The sequence below is a fragment of the Cryptotermes secundus genome, unplaced genomic scaffold (genome assembly GCF_002891405.2).
Source record: "Cryptotermes secundus unplaced genomic scaffold, Csec_1.0 scaffold697, whole genome shotgun sequence".
NCBI lineage: Eukaryota > Metazoa > Arthropoda > Insecta > Blattodea > Kalotermitidae > Cryptotermes > Cryptotermes secundus.
In genome coordinates this window covers 430,271-447,443 of record NW_019724753.1, presented here as the reverse complement: position 1 = coordinate 447,443, position 17,173 = coordinate 430,271, and the positions used below count along the sequence as shown (strand labels likewise).

Here is a 17,173-nt window from a genome sequence, read left to right as displayed (position 1 = left end):
AATGTATTATACTAGGTAAACTGTACCAACTTTGTAATTTGAACAATAAATATCTGTATTGGAAGCAGTATGTCATATCTCTTTCTTATCAACAGTTTTGGAACTGTGTAGTGAAATAACTCTACCTCGGAAACCGTGCGGTATATTACTTACTTACTTACTTACTCATGGAACTGAGTCTTCCAGATGAGCCGCCAATTCTGCAGCTACTCAAGAAATTACAAGTATCTTATGGAGCCCGAAGGTTCATTACCTACGCCTTGGGTGGGCTCTTTCCTTCTGGCTTTCCCACCAATATCCTACACCCATTCCTCGTCTCCCCCATTAGTGCTACATGACCTGCCCACCTCAACCTCCTTGATTTGATCATTCTAATTATACTTGGAAAAGAGTACAAGTTACGAAGCTCCTCATTATGTAGTTTTTTCCAACCTCCTGTTACTTCATCTGTATTTGGTCCAAATATTCTCCTCAACACCCTGTTCTGAAACACCCTCAGTCTATGTTCCTCCCTTAATGTCAGAGACCAAGTTTCACACCCATACAGAACCACAGGCAAAATTATAGTTTTGTATATTCTAATTTTTATGTTTTTGGACAGCAGACGAGAAGGCAAAATGTTCTGGACTGAATGGTAGCAAACATTACCTGAGTTAAATCGCCTCTTAATTTCCTACTGAATCATGTTTCGATCTGTTATCGTTGTTCCCAATTATCTGAACTGTGCCACATTTTCTAAACATCTGTTTCCTATCTTTATGTCATGATTTTGCCCTGATTTTGGTGACGAGACAATAACATACACTTAGTCTTCTCTGTGTTTACTTCTAGACCAACCTCTTTAATTGCGTCAATTAAAGTTTGTGTGTTTCTCTTTATGCTATCTACATTATCACCCAGTAGATTCACATCATCGGCGTAGACCAACAGCTGATGTGTCCCATTTAATTTCAGTCCCACTAGGTTTCGGAACTTCCTAATTGCATATTCTAAAGTAAAGTTAAAAAGGAGTGGCGATAAAGCATCTCCTTCTTTTAGACAATTCCGGACAGGAAATTTTTCAGACAAATGTTTACCTACACGGACTTTACTATACGTTTCGTTTAAACACATTTAATCAACATAACTACTTTCATGGGTATCCCAAACTCCTATCAGAATATTGTACAGTGCTTCCATCCTAACTGAACCATAGGCTTTCTTGAAGTCTATGAATAGCTGATGTACTGTCTCATCGTACTCACATTTTTTCTCCAATATCTGACGAATGGAAAAGATCTTATCTGTAGTTGATCTGTTACGACGAAACTCACACTGATGATCCCTCATTATTTAATCTATATATGGATTTAAACTTGAAAGAAAAATATTGGACAAAATTTTATATGAAATTGATAGCAGTGATATCCCCCGATAATTACTGCAGTCAGTTTTATCACCCTTCATGTGAACTGGTACAATAATAGACTCCTTCCACTGATCAGGAAATTTTTCCTTATGCAAAATAGAAGTAATTAGATTGTGGATCTTAGAACGTAATATTTCGCCTCCTGCTTGAATAATTTCTGCCGGAATTTGATCACTACCTGGCGATTTATACCGTTTCAATTTTGCAATAGCACTTCCAAGCTCAAAAGGGCGGGGATCAGGTATTAACGGCTCAGCTGTGTGCATTTCTATCTGCCTAACATCGCTGACCCTATGTACATTCAATAACTGAGAGAAGTAGTTCCTCCACTTATTCCAAATGTTGTGGGAATCTGCAAACATTTATTCCTCTATGCATGTCTCTAATGTTCTTGTTCTTACTGTTCATTGCAAGCTCATCAATTTTGTATTTCAGATATTCCCTCTTTTTATTCCTGAAATGCCTGCTGGTTTCTCGTCTTATATTGTTCAGATTTCCCCATTTAAATCGCTTGGATCCTGTAACCATTGCATTTTGGCTTGCTTCCTTTGGTCTAATAATTTTGAGCATCCGGCACTAACTTTTCCGATAAGCGGCGATCGCTCGGTCGGTATAGTTCGCTTGAGGACTAAAGCCACGGAGTTTTTTTGTTTGGTTCATCGAAACATGGCTTATGCTTCTTCGGTTCATAATAACCTAGACTCTCTTTGGCCGACATTGTTATATTCTCTCTAATAGTTTCCCAAGCTTTATTAATATCCACCTCAGTGTCCAAGTTTTCCAAAGCCGCGAACCTATTTGAGATTTCAACATAATACTGTTCTTTACCACCTACATAGGACACATGTACATACATATTTTTGCCTAGGATGGCCGATTACTATGCCTTCCCATAATATTGATCTTTCCTCCTGGAACATTCTGTATAATGCGAAATTTCGGCAAGCCGGTTGCTGTGGTTCCCACTTCCTTGCACGGTGGCTTTTTGCTTAGCTTATTTTTCGACCATAAAAATGGAGATATGTTCCTCCGAAACGTCGGCTGACTTTCAACGGACTACAACACGTTCTATCCCAGAAGATATAACTTTTTCCATGAATCGTTTATCTTTCAATTCTGTATTTAAAACCGTATGGCTACTTTAGGCAAAGAGAGACTTCATGTCAAGATTTATACACATTTCTTTCAACATGGAACTCGATAGCGAAACTCCCTAACACTTCTCTTTTACGACTCCGCCCCTGGCCCCAACTAAGACGGAGAGACAGTAATAGAAATATAGAAGGAAGGAAATGGAAGGTTTTTAATTAAAACAAACTTGGGGGGAGTGACACATGGAAGAGATTATAACAATATTTCACTCTTTCCTTCGGCAACCTCCCAAGGGAAATGACTGCAGGAGCTAGGTACACTTGGTTGGTGAATGTTAGCGTAGTCACAGCTTGGCCTTTCAGTGCACCCTCAGAATTACCTTACCATTAAACACTGCTAGGGCGGCCTGCTTTGAAAAGTGTCGTTGGGTGTGTAATGGACTTTCCCGGCTACCCACAAGCTGGGTCTGAAGAGCTTTGTTTCACCCAGAATTCAATTCGAGAAGGCTTTTGGAAGTTAAATGACTTGTATCACAATATTATAACGTGTACTTTGTCCTAAACCAGACCATGTTGAAAATTAACCGACATAATGTAAATGAATTTAAACAATTAAGCATAGGATATTGTTTCTTGGATTCCTGGTTCAATCGAGCTTGAGAATTTAAATTACAAAACAGGTTAGATTGGGAGTAACACTGTACACTCTCAGATGGGAGGTTCTCTGTTCGAATCTCAGCCGGGATATTTGTTATCCTGATTCAAGTTCGTCGTGGTTTCCCTCAGTCCGTCCATGCAAGTACCAGCATAATATCGCCGTTAGGTCACTGCCGCTTCCTTCTAAATTCTTCCCAGTTCATCATTCTACTCTTCGACGTTAGGGGCCCGCGGTAGCGCAGTTGTTTGAGGCACTATGCTACAAGCCGGAAGGTCGCGGCTTCAAGTCCCGATGAGGTCATTGGATTTTTTTTTTCAATTGACCTTATCCTTCCAGCCGCACTATGGCCCTGGGGTCGACTCAGCCTCTAACAGAAATGAGTACCAGGAATCCTCCTGGCGGCCAGCGCATAAGGCTGACAACCTCACCGCCATCTTTGAGCCGATTGTCTAGATACTGTGGTACCCTCAACATCTCACAACCCTATGGGCCTTCACGGCTTCTTACAGGGATAGCTTTACCTTTTACTCTTACTATTCGACGTTATATTTGTATAGTCGCTATGGAGAGCGTTGTTTAAATATCCCACAAGAGGAAGACATTTTCTCCGTCTTAAAGACTTTCCCACACAAGATATTTTCATGTGTAAGTGATTACAGACGGGGTTTTGGATTAATGACTAGATTTATTGCGGATAATTTTACATACAACTCGTGATTACAATTTATATGTTACTACCACACACAGACCAGTCTCCAGAGTCATGTCTTCACCAGTCGTTGCTCGGTAGCGGCTTCCAACAGCGGACGTTTCCCTTACCCAGTATTCCCGAAATGTCCCTGTGCCTCAGCTACCAACTTCTCAGGCAACAGCTCCCAACGACTGAACCACAACTGTCTTCTAACTAATTCATTCGCTCACCAATCAATTTACTTCCCTCCACTCAACTAACACTCACAAATTGTCCTGCTTATAACTAGCTGCGGACCGCGCAGAAAACACCGCTTTCCAGTTTGACCATTGGTGCATGTTAGAAATCTATTGCCTAGCAACGGACGTTGTTTACATAGTCATTACTTAGCGACGCATAAGATCTAAAAGTTTGTGACGACAGTATATTAGTACAAATATTATGTTTCTGGATATTATCCATCATTCTGTCTTTATCTAAAATCCGTCCTGTTTATTCTTCAAAACACGTTTCGGAGACTGGATTCTGTCTCCGTCTTGAACCAACTGACTAGGTTGCACTTGAAGACGGAGACAGAATCCAGTCTACGAAACGTTGTGTTTTGAAAAATAAACAGGACGGTTTTAAATAGAGACAAGACAGTGGATAATGTCCAGAAACATAATATTTGTACTTAGAAACGCGTTTACATGCTACAATATTATGTTGTAACAAAATTGCCACTACGATAAATACGTTTTAGTGAAAATAAAGTCCTTAAGCACTCACTCATAGCCCTACTGAGTACCTTGTAAATCTACAAGAATGTAAATTAAAATACTGAAACAGAATAGATCGTGATAGCTACTAACAGCATCGTTAAATAACCCACAAAAGGAACACATTACCTCCATCTTAGAGATTTATCTACGTAAGATATGCTCAATTTAAACTTACATTGTAACGAAACTGTTGCTTTATGATAAATCCGCTTGTAGCGAGTAAGAATAAACTATTAAGCACTACACTGACGAGGGTGGTGAGTAATAAACCCTCAACACACCCTCACATCCCTACTGAATACCTTGTAAAGTGGTAAGAATCTAAATTAAAATACTAACATGGGATAAGGGTCTCAGAATTTCATTTCAGAAAGCTGAGATGTAATTTTCTCCCCTTCTTGCTTCTCAGTAGGAACGGTCTCTACCGTTTACAATAGAACGCAATATCCAGAGAAGTGGCGACCCATTTGGCGTCTGCTGCCTGCACTTTGCATCGGCGTCCCGTGTTGTTTCGCCCCTCAGTCACTACAGAACTTTCCCTTATGCCACATGTAAAGAAATTAGAAGGAAAAGCGGTGGACCCTACACACGAAGAGAAACGAGATTAAAATTACTAAAGTCAACCTGCGATTTCCATTCCATGTGTCTTCTCCATTTTAATTCCTCTGACTCTACGGTACTGCGGCACACACCTGATCATTTCTAGCCATTTACTTTTATTTCGAAGAAATAAAATGAAGCTTATGAGCTCACTGTTTCCGTCTGTCTCCCTGCCTGTGTAAACACCCCACCCCCACAATTTTTGTTAGGAGTCTTATGAAATCACCTTGTTGCCTCTGTGTCTATGCCTCCCTAATTGTTGGTTTCCTATGCGGTCCGTGTCGTATGAAAGGAAAGTAGGCTATTAGTCCTTCCTAAATATTCATATGTGTAGTATGAGATAATCTGTCTTTTCAGTATGTGTACCGTCTTTATTTTTGAGGCTTATGAGATGGCTTTGCTGTCTGTGTATGTGTCACCCAAATTTTTTGTTTGCTATGCGGTCCGTGTCTTATCAGAGGAAAATATGCAATTAATGCTTCACAGAACTTCTTGTGCCTATTATGAGATCACTTTGCTCTCTGTGTGATAGTATGTCCCCCCCCCACTTAATTTTTGAGACTTATGAGACTTATGAGATGGCCTTTGCTGCCTGTCCCCCCCTAACTTTGCTAGGGAACAGGTGAATTGTATATTTGTGTCCACCCTAATAATTTCGTTTTCTTTGAGGTCCGTGCCATATTAAAGGAAAGCAGGCGAATAGTTCTTCCCAGAAATTCTTGTTAAAGTATTAATCCCATAGGAACCACCTACGTAAGTTCTTGACTATGATAACAGCTATAACATAGACTTGTCTGCTCAAAGCAAGTGTATAATTTGATTTGTCTCCTTGAATGGGTTTAACTTTTTAGGGATGAATGTGTGAATAATACTTTGAGCATTCCGGTATAAAGACGGTGGTAAGATTATCCATGGATTTAATCAAAGAACGCGCCGTGAAAATGGATATGGCAGTGGAGGTATACGACGTTTCGGAACTTACCGCACCATATTCAGATTCGAAAACTAATCAGTGTTTTGTTGCTCTCTTAACTCCTTTCTAGAGCTTCAAGATGGAGGCAATACGTTCTTCCTAAATATTGGCAAATTTCTAGGAGACTATACGGCGTCACGTCCCATGTTAAACGAAATTCAGAAATGGTATGACGAATAAAGTTCTGTAAACCACTTAATTGGCCAATGAATATTAATGAACTGCAAGAAACAGACACCGAATTATTTCGGATTCTTGCGGGATATGACGCTGTGTAGATTTAACGGCGCGGATAGAGAGGCGGATAGAAATGACCAGAAGACGAGGAAGAAGACGTAAGAAGATGCTGGATGACTTTGGGGACAGAAGTGGATATTTTTATTTGAAGGAGGAAGCTCTAGATCGCATTAAGTGGAGGAACTGTTCTGGAAGAGACTGTGGGCCTGTCGTCTGACAGATTACTGATGATGAATTGATGTTTCGGAAAGCTTATTGCTTCTGTCTTCAGGGATGAATTGTATAGGTTAAGTTATAGGCTCTCTTATATAGGCAGGTTTCAAGGAAAGTGATCATGAGACCCAAGGGAAGGGATAAGGAGTGGGACCCAGTGGGTGACTACGGGAATAACTGGTAGTAAATCGGCCCTACTAAAAGGTATACTAGCTTCCGGTTACAGGCCGGAAGATGAAATGCTGAGAAAGGACGCCCCTACACAACCACCTAATATGGTTTAAGGAGGAAAAACTGGATTGCGAGAGGAAATAGGAAAATACCGCTGTTTTTAGGTCCCTCTTAAATTTTCTTGGCAAGTGTCAGTATGAACCCAGAAGAGTACACGGTGCCGCAATTTTTTATTGGCGCTAAAGCCCTCATTTGGGCCTAGGCCTACCTCCATGAAACTCTCCGTTTTTTCACTTCGGTTTTGCTAGATCTTAGACATTCGGTAGGACTCCTTGGGCGGGTGATCAGCTCGTCGCAAGGCCTCTACCTGTACACAAACACAGAGAAACGCACACAAATATCTATGCCCTGAGTGGGATTCGAACCCACGATTCCGGCTTTCGAGCGAGCGAAGACAGTGCATGCCTTAGACAACTCGGCTTCCGTGACCGGCCGGTGCCACAATTTACAGACGAAAATCTGAACAACTACAGGCATGAAAACCTCAGAACTCACGCTAAATATAATATTGCCTTCATTTAAATTTAGATTAAACAAGGACAAGGAGTAAGCGGATATCGGGTAAATTGCTGGTGGCCTTCGCCAGTACAGTCATTCTTGTTTTCGGGTTCCGCTGGAAGAAGTGATCTCCGAATTTCATTTTACTACATACTGAGTACTTGATACGACACGGACCGCACAGAAACCACCGCATGAAACCATTCTTATGCTGTTGCTTATGTATTAACTGCAGCAGGAACGTGTATACCGAGCAGTTTAATAGCAAAATAATGGGGGACACACAGACAACGTAGTGATTTAATGAGTCATATTTTGTTTTTTCAAAATAGGGAAAGTGGGCTAAAGATGTTGCTATATCACACACACCCTATATTATTTACGGCCATGGTGGCGTGTGGGGTCAGGTATTGTTAAGTACCAAATGAATTGCACATTTCTACCTAACGCCGTAGCCACGGCGGACATAGATCGCTTTTTGCATTATGGGGTCTCCTGGATACCAGAGCGAACTGAGAAGATGTAAAGAAACTGATGAAAGAGATGGGTTTTATGCCATGTGGCCTAAGTGCATGCAATTATATCGTCCAATATTTATTCTTTTTGCTTCTTTATATTGATGTTATTTTCGAAATGTATGTCTGTGGTCTAGTGGTCAGAGTTCCTGGCAACAGATCCAGAGGTCCTGGCTCCATTCTCGGCGCTAACATCTTTTCTGAGAAGTAGTGGGTCTGGAACGGGGTCCTCTCAACCTCGTGAGGATAATTGAGGAGCTATTTCAAGGAAATAGCGGCTGCGATGTAGAGAACCGAAGTTAACGGCCGTGATGACTAGCGCTGACCACGCGACACCCTCTATCCGCTAAAGTTGACACTAACTTCGCCGACAAGCGACGGTGACTCGGTCGATATAGTTCGTGTTCGGTCTAAAACCAGGGAGTTTGTATGATAGAGGTAATATAAATTACAAGATACTGCCTTTTATATCTTCGCCTTACATTAATGTGTTGCTTATTTTCTGTTAATGGAGTTTTATAAAATCAGTGTCGAGTAAGGATACGTAGTTCCTGTGCTTTGTTTCTCGGAAATTTAGGCTCTCTCTTAAATTATATTTACTCTTACACACTCAGCGCAATGAAAACAAACTCGCTAACAGAATTGTGTGTAAGCTAGAGGGAGACGCACTTCATATGTGCCCTAATAAACAGACTCGCGTACTTTTACTTATCAGTGTGCACTTAAGCGTATGGGATAAGCCTGTAATTGCAATGTGCACAGATATTCAATGCGAACGCGGCTGTTTTCTGGATGAACGAAGGAAGAACAAGTTGAGAGTGAGGAGATGAATGGAAATTCTTTCTCTAACTCATTACAAGCGATAACCGACCTTATTAGCACAGGAACATTAAAAATATATCACAATTCGAATATCAGGGAATGATACTAAGAGATCAAAATTGCATTCGTGAATAAAGTACGTTCAGATCAAATTCGAAGAATGCTAGCAACCCTTTCTCTATAAACTAAAGCAAGAATAGAATATACAAAACTGTATTTTGACTTTTGTTTCATGCTACTATAAAACTGGGTCTCACATTAAGAGACGAACCTAGACCGAGGGTGTCTGAGAACAAGATGCTGACGGGAATGTCTGGATCTTGAATTGAAAAGATGTGAAAGGAAGCGGTCATGGCATGATTTTAATAACATACACGGTATTTGCCTACGTGATTTTATTGATGACTGATGGTGTCTTGCCAAATAATATTCGGCCCATTTAACATATCGTTCAGTACTGAGTTAGGTCGGTGAGCCGGGATAGCGCAGTCGGTATGGCTACTACCTACTGGCTGGACGACCGAGGGCACGGTGATGGAGTCCCGGTGGGGTCAAGAATTTTCACTTCTATATGTCGTTCAAATCGACTCTGGGGTCCACCCAACCTCCTACCCAATGGGTACTGGGGACTCTTTCCATGCGTTTAAAGCGGCCGGGCCGTGAAGGTTACCACTCACCTCCAACCACTGCCGAGTTCAAGAAGACGTTTGTCTATACATCGACTCTCCTATACGCCTTCAAGGCATAATGCTTACTTAGTTAAGCACAGGGACAATTTTTCCTTTCACTGAATTAGGTCTGTATTGCAAAATAAAGAAAATATTGTGTACCGTGGAGATGTACGTATGTCTGTCGCTCGGAGTGAGGTACCCTTCCCCCAGGAATACACAGGACAGAGCTGACTGTGTAACTGAAAGCGTGTTGCGGTAAAGTAAACATAATTGGCGTCCGTGTATCTGCCCAGAAACTACATCTGCTCCCTTATTATCTTTCCTCCCCTGCCACACGTCGTCACTTGTATTCTTTCTGTCATCTCTTCTCGCTCTTTGTTGGTGTCGTGTGTTTGTCATGCAGGTGAGCCAGGGGAAACAATCAGCTGATTTTAACCCGCGTGTTCATTCTTTCCCTGACCCGTGTGTAAGTAAACTGACTTGTAATTAAGGCCTTAACTAAAGCAGCTCCCTCTCGAGAAGCTAATAATCACTCAGCTACTCAAGAAGTTACCTATTCCTCCATGGAACAAGAATGCTCATCACCGAGTTCACAAAAGCACGCCAAGATATTCACTCTGATCCGCATGAATCCAGTCCAAAAGCTCACACGTATTAAGTGAAGTTGTCCCTGTGCTTAAATAATTAAGCATTATAACCATTAAGGCGTATAAGGGAGTGGATATATAGATCCACATTTTCTTGGCCTCGGCACTAGTTTCAGATTAGTGGCCAGCTTCACGCCCGGCCGCTTTACCCTCGGGGAAAGAGACTTCGATACCAATTGTATAGCAGGCTGGGTGGGTGCCAGACCCGGTCTGGATGACGTGTCGAAGAGAAAATTCTTGACCCTACCGGGACTCGAACTCCGATCCATCTGTCGTCCAGTCCGTAGTCAGTCGATATACTGACTACGTTATCCCGGCTCCGTATTATTTAAAAAAAATCCATATCGCGACATCTACTCCTAGGTCTACCAAGATTTGTCTTTAATTTAGATTTTTCGACCAAAACCTTGTTTGCATCTCTGGCACCTTCCACGCTTCTTAACCAAAGCCCATTTCATATTTTTCATTACTTGATTATTTTAATAAATAGCGAACAGCGAGAGTTCCGAAGCTTGCAGTCCTCCAGTACACAGTGTCATTGCAGTATTGCGGAATGTACCAGTATTGACAAGGAATTTGAATTTTTATTAAATTTGCAATAAACTTTTGTAGACGTCATACGTGCCCGAAAGTTTCTGTTCTCAAGGCACTGGACTGCATAAAGAGAGTATATACAAAAGCGTAATCTCCTAGAAAGTGACGTTATATAGTCCGGTAGAAGCTCACAGATATTTCGAAGGAACATACTGCTTCCATCTTCACGGTCGAAGAGTACTTTAAACAAGCTTCCTCTTTACCCTCTAACTACTCGACATACTCATCGACCCTGAAGTTGGAGGTAGTCGGTGAACTTCTACTGGACTATACGGCGTAAAATCCCAGAAAGCAATAATCTTCATACACTGTGTCAATAATATTGTCACGTGCATTAGTAATCATAGACGGGGTTTGGATTGGTAAAAACATTTATTGACCACTCTCAAGTCATATTATAACAATATTGCTGATTTCCACATTACAAATCACTTAACACTAAGCATTCTCAGTTTATTTTCACAAGTCTTTACTTGATAACAGCTCTCCACAATGGCAATTCCTCTGCCATGCCTTCACTAGACGTTTCCTGGTAACGAATCTTAGCAATGAAGATTCTTTTGCTTCTGCTGTTCCCTGGTTAACACTCCACAGTTGAACCTTCAACAAAACTGTCAATTCCAAGTCCAAGTCACATTGCGGCTGACGGTCAGTCAGTCAGTAAGTCTTGGTATCGAGCACCCTCCTGGGCTCATGGCCAGATATTTATTGCTCCTCGACGGTTACCGTCTTGTTTCTGTGGGGCGCCCCCACTTACGAGAGGACGGGTCTGTCTTTTGCATATGCTGCTGGTCCTTGCGAGCACAGTGTTTCTCGGGTCCTAGTCCCTTGGGACTTGCGACAATATTTTACTGTCTCACATTTGAGACTTCCCTTTTCGTCGCCTCCTACGATTCGCAGGGTCACGGTGGAGGTATTCGACTCCGCCTCCAGACGGGGTTCACTCTGTCAACTGACTGTCAATTATTCTTGGCTTCTCAATATATTAACTCGGGTCGGAAGTCACGGAAAACCCATCCGTTGGCCAGCAATGGATATATGCGAACCACATAGAGAACACTGTTTCCACTACTCTTGTATTTACAACGCTGTTGCATAGAAACTGAGGCTATCCGATTGTTGCCTGTGTATTCTTTGCCGTGGTAATATGTGCAAACCATTGCCTAGCACTGGACATATGCGTCACAATAATGTAACGGATTTGATCAACGCATTGCCAGGCAACAGCTCTGCAAATACGGTCCAACACCCAACAATAGAGGAAGCTGTGTTTTTGGTAGAACCGACCGACGCGCCAATAGAATAGCTAGATAGCGATCATGTGATTTGTGTTTACTGTAGGTCCATGTCCATTCCGCGGCTATATTACGAGAGGCGTGAGCTGTAAGTTCAGGGCGATTTGCAACTAAGAGTACAGAAGAGTATAAAAGGTCAGTCTGTTAGGATTTCAAGACCTTGTGTGTGTAGTAGTACGGTGATATTGGGAGTGTGTGATTTGGGGAGACTTTTACAGTTCCTTTGTTATGTTGTCAGGAAACGGATAATGAAGACTAACGGAGATAGAGTGAAAAGTTTAGCTTGGAGTGTTTTGTAGCGCGAAAACTAGTAATAGTGTTATAATTATTTGTAGTTACGTCCTGTAGGTTGTTAATAAATCCAATAACCAATCCGAACCAAGTTTTAGTCACTGTGACACATTACAATATATTTGAAAGAACATCATGCGTTACAGAAGAAATGTCCTGTGGGCTCAGTATTTTGGTATGCGACGTTAATTCCTATCTTATGTGGAAGCAGGATCTAGTAACTTCGTAATGATGACGTAACAACGCATGTCACTATATAATTATGACTCATGCTCAGAGATGAATGAGACACAGTATAGTCACGGCTGTGAGAACCCAAAATCTGACAATAGACTGAAGAAATTGTGAGATAAGATACATATCTGGCTTGGTGTTCACCCTGTGCCTATAAAGCTGATATTCGCGGAAGGGCTTTTATAAAATCTCAGTGGACTGAACGTTCATTCTACTTGCTGCCGTCATATTTAGTAGCACCATGAAAGGTTCGTGACGAAGTTGTTCATCAAGTATAGATAAGCCAGCCCATTCAATCAGGGTCCTTTCATACTTCGGGAGGCTTTTTGCAGAGGAATTTCTATAGGCTAAATGTACATTCGATGTCATTTTCAGTGGCTGGAAAATCTGGATAAAAATGGAGACTCCTAAACAGCATATGGCTGCATGTCTGGATATATTCGTCAGGAATATGACCTAGTATGGATTATTTTTGGCTTACTGACATTACGGTAGGGACTGTTGGTTCGAATCTCAGCCATACCCAGATGTTTGGTGGTTTTCCACAGTCCCTCAACGAAAATGTCAGGATAGTATTTCAAGCATGATGTGAACACCTCCTTCCAAATCCTTTCTCAGTCATAACTCAATTATTATCCTACCATTTGAAGCTGCATAATGTAGTTACTGAGATTGAGTTCAAATAAGACACAGAAGAATCCCCCATTTTCTTTAAGGAAGCAAATAGTTTTGAGTTCACCACATTGGCTGAGTGTGTGCGTGTTCCTCTCTCTCTCTGCGTTTCCATCTGGAACTCTTGAACCGTCTGGTCGATTTTCACGATTTTCGGTATGATCGTTGTGCCACTATGGGCTATTCCATCAGAATACTCTGTAATGATGTAATAACATCACGGAGGACACTCGAACGTGTGAGAAGGAAACTATATTAGCGCAAAAAAATGTAGGATATTGATATGATTTATGATAACAGATCTTCGAAAAGTGTGCCAATTTTGTTAAAGTGATTTTTATAGAATCATGCGGAAATCGTATTTACATATCGGTTTGATGGTTATAAATATTAAACTCTTCGAATAATGCACTTAAATTTTAGTACACAGATAATCATAAATTATACTATAAACTACACGGTGTGTCCAGGATCCGTTAGGACTCTTTTTTTTTTATTTTGCCCTGCAAGGCCAGCTGTTGGCGAGTTGTGGCGTTAAGATTCTTGAAGTTTCAGCTGTGGCTGTCTATAATTTAAAAGCGCAAACATCGCTGCATCATGTGTTCTGACCTTGAATGTAACAGTACTGTTCTGACGCTCGTCATAAAATGGCGGTTGAACAGAGAGCCAACATCAAATTTTGTTTGAAGTTAGGCAAAACAGCCGGATAAGCGTACGAAATGATGAAAAGTGTGTACGGTAGTGATTGTTTGAGTCGCTCGAACATTTTTCAATTGTATTGTATGCTGTATTTCGTGACGGCAGGAAGGACATTGAAGACGTGCATCAAAGACGAGAACAAGTCGCACTGAAGAAAATGTGAAAAAAGTGACCGAAACCCTTGCATCAGACAGATGTGTTTCTGCAAGACTCCTCGAGGAGCTTTTGGGAATACCAAAAAGTACTGTGTATCAAATTTTGACCCAGGATTTGGGAAAACGGAAGGTCTGTGCGCGGTTTGTACCGCACGCGCTGTCAGGCGACGAAAAACATGCCAGAGTGGAACACTGCAAAGACATGTTACGGTCGGCCCAAAGTGATACAAAATATGCAAAATCGATTGTTACTGGTGACGAGACATGGTGTTTTCAAAATGAGCCTGTCACAAAGCGGCAGAGTGCAGCGTGGTTGAGCCCAAAGAAGCCAGACGAAACCAAAGAAAGTGCGCATGCAAAAGAGTCGAGTAAATAAACTGCTAACCGTTTTCTTCGATTCCAAAGGGATCATTCACAAGGAATTTCTGCCAGAGGGGCAAACAGTGAATTCTGATTATTATCTCGGAGTCCTCAATCGTTTGTGGGTGAGAATTCTTCGAATTCGACCTGACTATCGAGAACAAGATTCCTAGTCGGTCCTCCGCGACAATGCCCCACCCCAAAAATCGAAGATCGTGGGCGATTTTTTGGCCAGAAAAGGGATCACAGTCCTTGATAATCCTCCGTATTCGCCAGATTTGGCTCCAGCAGATTTCTTGTTGTTCCCAAAATTTAAGTTGGCGATGAAAGGAGACCGTCACTACACCATCCAGGACATCCAGAAGGGAATGTACCGCAGTTTTAAAAGGATTCCACAAAAGGAGTACAGTGACTGTTTTCGAAAACGTTCCAATCGATTCCAGCTATGTATTGATTCAAAAGGAGACTATTTTGAATAAGAAGAGTGAAATTTTAAAATAATTCACGTCTTATATTTTTAATGGACACAGTCCAAACAGAGCCTGGCCACACTGTGTATGTACGCAATAATTTGAAGTAAACAAACACAAACATGGCGGTGGTGCGATAATTTAGGAGGCTATGTATACAACTTTTAACACAGAACACTTAATATAGAGAGGTCAGTCTTTCATCCTAATGATGGAATCAGTAGGCTCCTCCGAAATTTTGGTGTTCATCTACCAAGCTATACGAAATTACATGTCAGAAGTTAATTATTTTAATCAAGCGTCCATCCTTACATAAGGTTATATTGTACCACCTCGTTGCACATTGTTTAGTGATTAACAATGTCTCTGATATTCCGTCTTACACTCGTGGTCTGAACACACACAGCAGCAGGAGAAACGGCCTCGTTAGAATAATTGAGTAGCTATTTCAATGAAATAGAGGCTCCTGTTAAGAAAACCGAGTTTAACTGCCATGGGGATCCGTTGCTCTGACCACGTGACACTCTGTATCCGCAAAAGTTGGCAATAACTTCACTGACAAGCAGCGGTCTCTTGGTGAGTATAGTTCACTTGCGGACTACAGACCACGGATTTTTTTTTTTACTGATGATGACCAATGACAGTCGAAATATGTAGTGTAGAATGTATTTTAAAATAGGTTTACAAGACTCATTATGTGTATTATATGTATGCAGTAAGTTTTACACAAAATTTTTAAAAGCGTGTTGCGCGTAAGAAGAAATATCAGGGGTATTCGTTAATTTTCTTTTATTGCTAGTGGGGTGGGACTAAGTCCCTTGTACTGCGGCCACTTCTGGCCTATTGTACCAGCCACAGATGATAGGTGAGGTTGATTGTGGATCAATTGGTGGAATGAAGATTGGCAAGGGAAACCGAAGTACTGGGAGGAAGCCTGCCCCAGCGTCACTTTGTCCACCACAAATCCCACTTGACGAGACCCGGGATCGAACTCGGGCCGCGGTGGGAAGCCAGCAACTAACCGCTTGAGCTATGGCCCGGCCTATTTGTTAATTAATATTCTTTCCTTGCGTAATTCACGAACACGTTCTATCAGTGTTAAAGTCCGTCCACTCTACGAACCTCAGTCCGCTGATTCTTGTGCAGGCAACCTTATGGACGAAAAGGCCTGTGAAACTGTGTCTGAATTTCTCAACGGCCTAGGAGGTAAAGGGTAGCCGGCGCATAAGGCTGGCAAATTTACCGCCATCTGTGAGCCGACTGTCTAGGCAAAATGTGGGAGCCTCGACGTCTCACATCCCTGTGGGCCTTCACGGCCTGTTACAGGGATAGCTTCACCTTTTAACTTTTACCTTACATATGAATACTGGAAGTATGATGAAAGTAGAATCTAGTAACATTGTGATGTTTACGTAACGGTGTACACCACTTATTGTCAGTAAGGCACCCTCGTTCCCATATCAGGTGGAGTACAAGAAGTCCCACGAGCAACGAGATACAAATTTACGTTTAGTATGACGCAATATCCCCGTTGAGAACTACGGCCGTATCGTGGACAGGTTTGGGCGTCACATCGACACGGAGAACTCTCCTGGCGGGAGCCTAAGCTCCTCTTAGGGTTACTTACGCTACGCAGGTCGAAGGGTAGAGGCTAGAAGACGCATAGTCTCTGGTCCTCCAGGTTGGGTTTGATCGTGGGGCTGAAACCCCACCCCCGAAAAAATTACTGTTACGAAACCACGGAGGAGACCGAGACCCACACAGGGCTGTAGCGCCAGTAAAGAAGTAGAAGCTAATGAAGTTCATTGTTTGGCCTTGTAATGACCGGAAACAGTATGCCCCTTATTTACACGAGTACAGACCTCCTTTCACGTACCTGACCTTAAGACTTCTGTAGGGTGATTCTAAAGTATTGTCGGAGTTCGCGTGGCCTATACTTTTCAAACCGGAAATAACAAAATAAATCTGCTTATGGAATATGAGAGTGTAACTCAAAATTTTTTATTTGTAGAATCAGTACTAAGAGTTGTAAAAAAGAACTTCAAAGTACGCGCCTTTTGTGGTGCATAAGCAGTGTTTATTTTGTTGCTTCTGGTTTGAAAATTACAGGTCACAGTAACCCAGACAGTAATCTAGAATCACCCTGTATATCCTTCCAAATGCAGAAACGATATTAAAGCAAAGTTAAGGCAGTGTCTGTGTTTCAATAATTCGTCACTTCATGAAGATATGTGATGAGGTTGAGGTGTATGGCCATGCGTTCTCAACTTCAATGATAGATGGACGTGAGTAGTCATAGGTTGAAGCTCTAGCCGTCTTACTCCAGAAAGAAAAGTTCTGTATATATAAAATAAGGACCTAAATCCATGAAGGGCAGCAACCAAGGT

The 17,173-nt window shown here is 41.8% G+C and overlaps 1 protein-coding gene across 2 annotated transcripts in view; it reads left to right on the top strand.

Moving 5' to 3' along the window:
• The window catches only part of LOC111862937, a 478,990-nt gene that overhangs the window by 319,921 nt on the left and 141,896 nt on the right, over positions 1 to 17,173 (top strand). The window lies entirely within an intron of this gene.